Source organism: Zootoca vivipara, chromosome 5, assembly GCF_963506605.1.
Source record: "Zootoca vivipara chromosome 5, rZooViv1.1, whole genome shotgun sequence".
In the NCBI taxonomy this organism is placed as follows: Eukaryota; Metazoa; Chordata; class Lepidosauria; order Squamata; family Lacertidae; genus Zootoca; species Zootoca vivipara.
Window position 1 is genome coordinate 54,812,085 of NC_083280.1, and position 6,000 is coordinate 54,818,084.

Consider the following 6,000-nt stretch of genomic DNA (forward strand, 5'->3'; position numbering starts at 1 on the left):
GGGAACCAGAGAGCGCGGCGCGGCGGGCGGGAACGCTGAACTCGCGCTCCGCTGGGCTGGGCTCCGCCTCCGCCTACCAGCCCTGCTGCTAGGGAGGGGCACAGCCCGGCGGAGCGCGAGTTCGCCGTTCCCGCCCACTTTGTGGCCCCTCCCCTTCCGTGCCTTGGCCCCTCCCCTTGCCCCCCCCCCTAGTTTTGATCCTGGGTACGCCCATGTTTAGTTGTATTGTTATTTTTTTCTCTTTGTCTTTTTGTCTTCTTTTTTATTTTTTTGCGCTTTTTTGGTTAAAAAATCTTAATAAACATATTTTTTTAAAAAAAAAATACCAAGGGGGGCTTGTCCTTCCTAGCAGCCCAGCATTGGATTCAGAGGCATCCTAAGCACCATCTCTCTGTAACAGCCTGCTCCAACCAGCCAGCATGGCTGCTGCCCTTCAGTCCCTGCATGGAGTTCTGCCTACTGCCACCTGCTTCTTCCCAACAGTCCTTGCAAGAAAACTCCTCCCCTTCTGCTTCCAGCATCCATCCCCTGTCACCCTGGCAACCTTCGTTTCAAAGGTGGTGACATCTCACCCCCTGTAATTTTGATAGCCTTCTCCTTTCTTTTGTGATACTGAATGTCTCACCTTTTGTCAGGGCAATGACTTTGTCATCACCTGCCTTTGCTCTTTGACAGCACCTCTCTAACCAAGCTCCTGAGGAAGCTGGCTTGACTTAAATTTTTTAGGCCTTGCTAAATCCATTGACCAAACCCCACCATTTACTAATTTCATAAATTATGGGGATACTAGCACACAGAAATGGTAGAGGATCCTTGCCCCCTGCAAACTCCTCACACTGGACAAAAGGAAATAGACGACCTTTCATCTCAGACTTTTGACTGCCCACTCATGGCTCTGGTGGTGGCAGAATTACAATCCACTCGAAAGTACTTTCCTAAGTAATTTGTATCACTTAAAGATTTTGCCATCAGAAAAGCGTCCATTTAATGACTTTCCTTGTTTTAGCCTTATTCTCTACCCCAAATCTTCAAATCTTCTCCCAAGAACCAACAAAGTTCACAATTAGCAGCAACAACAATTCATTGCTTCCTGTCACCGTTAAGAGGTTGCTTGTCTGCAGGGGAAATGTTTACATGGGAGGAATCAGAATGAGCACGAACATCTGGACAGTGGAAAGCTTGCATGTGGATGCTACACACACACACACACACACACACACACACACACACACACTGCCTGCTTACTCCCTATCTATCTATATTTGTAGTAAATAGTATTATTAAGTACTGCAGCATTCATCAAATACTTAAACATATGGACCATTTTCAGTAGGAAAATATGTTCACAATAAAATAAATCCCTCTGCCTTTCAGGGCTGCAAATTCCATTTTAAAGGAGCAATAAAGGCTCAGGGAGTCTCAGAGGAAACAATGCATTACAAGTGTTCGCTAAAGGTTGCCTCAGCCATCTGACCCTTCTGTTCTTGGCTCGGTACGGTGAGCTCTCCAGTCACCAGTGGGCCAAGATCTCTTTTCTGCAAGTGAAATGCTTAGAGAGAAGTTCTCTCCAAGGCATATAGTTCCTGTATATCCACATTGTATATTTAAAGTGCATCCAACACACATTTAAAGGCTGTGACTTCCTCCCAAGGAATCCTGGGTACTGTAGTTTAAGAGGGCTGGAAATTGCAGCCCTGTGAGGAGGAACCTCTAAGCCTCATGATTTCCCTGCCTGCCTTGTTAATCAACATTGTTAATCATCTCAGCCACACTATTTCTTTCAATGTTTTTTCATCCCACCCCTCCATTCCAAAGTGAAGTTTTTCAGGCAGATAACATCAGCAACTTAAAATAAAAGCATACCATATAATTAACATAACCATTAAAAACACAGTAAGATAAACATAGGAAGAGCCTGCTGGATCAGGCCAGTGGCCCATCTACTCTGCCCACAAGCAGAATCTGAGCAGAACAGCATTCTTTCCTCTTGCAGTTTCCAGCAATTGATTCAGAAGCATACAGCCTCCATCTATGGCTCTTAAGGATGAGGATAGCCTTATCAACCATGAATTTGTCCAACCCTCTTTCAAAACCATCCAAGTTGCTGGTCATCCCTGTCTCTTGTGTGAGTGACTTTCATACTATAATTATGCACAGTGTGAAGAAGTACTTTCTTTTATCTCTCCTGAATTTTCCAACATTCAGATTCATTGGATGACCACAAGCTCTAGTGTTACGAGAAAGAGGTGAAAGCACTTTCTCTGGCCACTTTTCCACACCAGTCATCATTTTTATACACTTTTATCGTGTCACTTATTATTCACATTTTCTTGAAATTAAAAGCCCCAAATGTTGTAACTTCTCCTCATAGGAAAGACTGAGTAGCAAATAAACAAAAGGTCTGTATGTCAGAAGGAGAAAACAAAAACTGACACAGAAATCAGACCAAAGGTCTTTAGATCACAATAGAAGACCAATTAGGAAGCGGTTTGGAGCAGGAGAGATATGAGTTCAAATCCTATTCCTTAACATCCATGAAGCTCACATATGGACCAGAAACCAGTGGTAAGATATATTCCTACCAGATGGTCAAGATCTCAGTCAAGAACGTGGTAGCTGTATTTTGAACTACAGTTTCTAACAGTCTTCAAAGGCCGCCCCACAACCAATACATTACAGTACAGTGGAACTTCGGGTTACGTACCATAGTCCTTACGCACACTTTGGGTTATGAGCTCTGCTAACCCAGAAGTAGGTGCTCCTGGTAGCGAACTTTGCCCCGGGATGTGAGCAGAAGTTGTGTGGCGGTGGCAGCGGGAGGCCCCATTAGCGAAAGCGCACCTCAGGTTAAGAACGGTTGCGGGTTAAGAACGGACCTCCAGAATGAATTAAGTTTGTAACCGGAGGTACCACTGTACTCAAAAGCTAGAGGTTACAAGAGCCTTAATTATATTGGTTGTACTTAGATGATTTAGATGATTCAACTATAGTCACATTGGAGTGGCAACAAGTCCCCATGGTATCAGGCAGTACTTTCTTTCTTTAAAAATGTTTAGGGGTACTCTCATTTTGACTCAAGAAAATCACAATTTTATAGTTCAAATCAGGAAAAATAAATACAGTAAATGGACAAAAGTACAAAGAACATGCATTACTCATATTGAAATACTGCCCCTCAATGAGGCCAAACTTTCAGCAGTAAAACACCACACACCCACATTTCACATTGCTTCACACTTTAAACGCTCGCTTCCATCTGAGACTCAGGAAACACCATAACAGGAAATGAGGCCGCCATCAGGGGTAGCAACGGAACTGGGAATTCACCGTGCTAGAGAAGAAACTAAAATGTTTAATTTTTTTAGTTTCTTCTCCCATTAGATGCGTCCCCCCGGCATCCCCCCAGAAAAAAAGCACTGGTATCAGGTAAAGATATCTCCAAGCTCTGCTACAGCAGATGTTGGTGGTTAACCCTGGGATACCATCCCCATGTAATTCATGTGTTTTAACACCTGTTCCATTTTTTGGAAAACCTGAACATAAAGCCTGGATACAGCACTGCAGGTTACAGTCAGTGAGTGTACACTCTATGTACCTGTGCACTTATTTATACGGCAACTGAGCTGTACTAATCAACCAATGGACAGCCTTTCACACAAACACCTGTACATGCAATGAGACAGCTTATACCTGTGTTCGGTGTAGGAAGCGAACGACAAGCCAACTGTAATAAGCTCTGCGAGAAATGATAAGTTGCAAGGCAGGAAATACCGTCTGATAAAAGAAGCATGTTTCATTTTCACCTAACATTCTCATCAGCAAGGAAAGATTTATGTGACCCAAGACTTTAAAAGGTCAAATCAGCTCCATGACTCTTGAGTCTAATTAGATGGCTAGCCTTTGGAGCATGAAAGGTTGGCAACCACTGGCCTAATGTGACCTGAACTGGTTTTGCCTTGCAGAATCTCCCAAATCCCTTGAGATATCCATCCATATTTGCTCACATCACGTTATGAGATACAGAGAAGCAGGTCATAGGGCAGGAATAGGGATTCTGTAGCTGCCCAGCTGTTATTGGGTTCCAACTCTCATCAGCCCCAACCAGCATGGCCAATGGTGAGGGCTGATGGGAGTTGTAGTCCAGCAACATCTCGAAGACCAAATGTTCCCCTTGCCCATCTGGATTTTTTTGCCTGTGCAATGCTGCCTCTTGCTTGCCTGGATAGGGAGAGATGCCTGAATGAGAAGGGATGTTCACCGCTGCTTTAGAAGAATGACATATTCAACAAGAAGCACAAAGCAAGGCATAATGAGAACTAGGTAGGTAGTCTCTGGTTCTCAGTCCAAACCACTGGAAGTCAACCACAAGATCATTTCCTCTGCATCCTGCCCAGCCAGCTCAGTAAGACATCCACATGGTCCCTGCATGACCCACGATTTAGTAAACAAAATCAAATAAGCAGCAGTAGAAGCAATTTTACATCGAGAACAGAGTCAAAATACAAAGGCAGGCAGCAGCGCACTGTGGCCAGCAGCTGTTTCCATCCTGATGCATATATGATTTCCCCGCCTCCAAATGCCGTGAAGAAAATGCACAGAAATGTGCAATCAAGAGGATCTGCCTGGGGGCCTTAGTACACGGCAGCACAGAGCCCATTTAAGTACAGTTTAACAATAAATGTCACTTTACCTGGTCTCTGTTTCTCCATTCAGTGCGCAGAGGCTTGAGGAGCATGAGGCACTACGAGGGCAGACAAAGTGGTGCTTGAATAGGTATGTCGAAGTAGCTCCTGCATGTTGCAGCTTGACAGCTCTCCTCTGTCATGTGGGTGGCATTCTTACAAAGAAGCAGAGACTTTGCAACTCTGAAAAATGATATCACAAGGCCAAGTTAACTCACTGGGTGCCTTAAGAGGCAGAGAGCAAATGAACGTCACAGAACAAGACAGCCTTCTCTTGCTGACAGCAACTGCACAATTGCTACTTATTTTGTGTGTGGGATCCAGGCACCTTCCCTAAAGAAGAGGCTGCTTCAGGTGCAGGCAGGTTGCGTTTTCTTAGCAGTCGACAAACAATACTGAGGAAAGCACAACTCAGCAACACTTTTGTGACTGCTGTGCACTTGTACAAATGTCACTGGCAGCTATTGAAAGCTGCCTGAAGACAGGCATGCCATTATCTACATTCTTTCTGTTTTGTTTTGTTTTGTTTTAAGAAAGTGTTAGATTTTGGGTGTTCCCTTGCTGAATGAAACTTGTGGAGGAAACCGGATCTCGCTCTTTTTAAACCAACAGCAGCAACTCCATTTTCCACCCATGCAGATAAGCTTATTTCACTCATTTTTTTTTCATTTACCTGCCCCTCTCCACTGTAAGAAAATTATGAGGTGGGTATTAAGGGAACAGCAACTCGGATCTCACCCTGCCAGAGTACAGCCTCTCTGACATTAGCAAATGACATTGGCAAAGGACATTTCCAGTAGTGGTTTGCATGGTGGGGCAGAGCTATGGAGTCAGCCTCACAACACTGATATCACCACAACTTACTTGAATGGGGATAAGGCACAAGTCAAGTGCATGGGTGGGGATGCATGGATCAACCAGAGCTGCTTCCAGGCCACCCACACAGCCCAAATCGTGCTCCTCCCCTGCCCTGTCCAGGGGCAGGGGAGGAGCACGGATGCTGGCAGGGATGCTGACAAGTGCAAAGGGGGCTCTCCATCTCTGCCCTACTACACTGGCCACTACATTATTTGCCACCACAATATTTGCCATGGCCAGAGCACGCACGCACGCACACACACACACACGTGTGTATAAAATATAGTTACAGGTAGGTAGCCGTGTTGGTCTGAGTCGAAGCAAAATAAAAACATTCCTTCAGTAGCACCTTAAAGACCAACTAAGTTTATATTTTGGTATGAGCTTTCGTGTGCATGCACACTTCTTCAGATACACTAGAAACAGAAGTGTCAGACCCTATATATATACAGAGGGTGGT

General features: G+C 44.7%; 1 protein-coding gene across 1 annotated transcript in view; it reads right to left on the bottom strand.

The window, feature by feature from the left end:
- The window catches only part of FGFR2 (fibroblast growth factor receptor 2), a 141,599-nt gene extending 136,766 nt beyond the window's left edge, over positions 1-4,833 (bottom strand). Inside the window, exon 1 of the mRNA XM_060274788.1 lies at positions 4,691-4,833. The gene's annotated coding sequence lies outside the window, so the exon portion shown is untranslated. The remainder of the gene's footprint in view (positions 1-4,690) is intronic.
- Between the last annotated feature and the right edge of the window lie 1,167 nt (positions 4,834-6,000).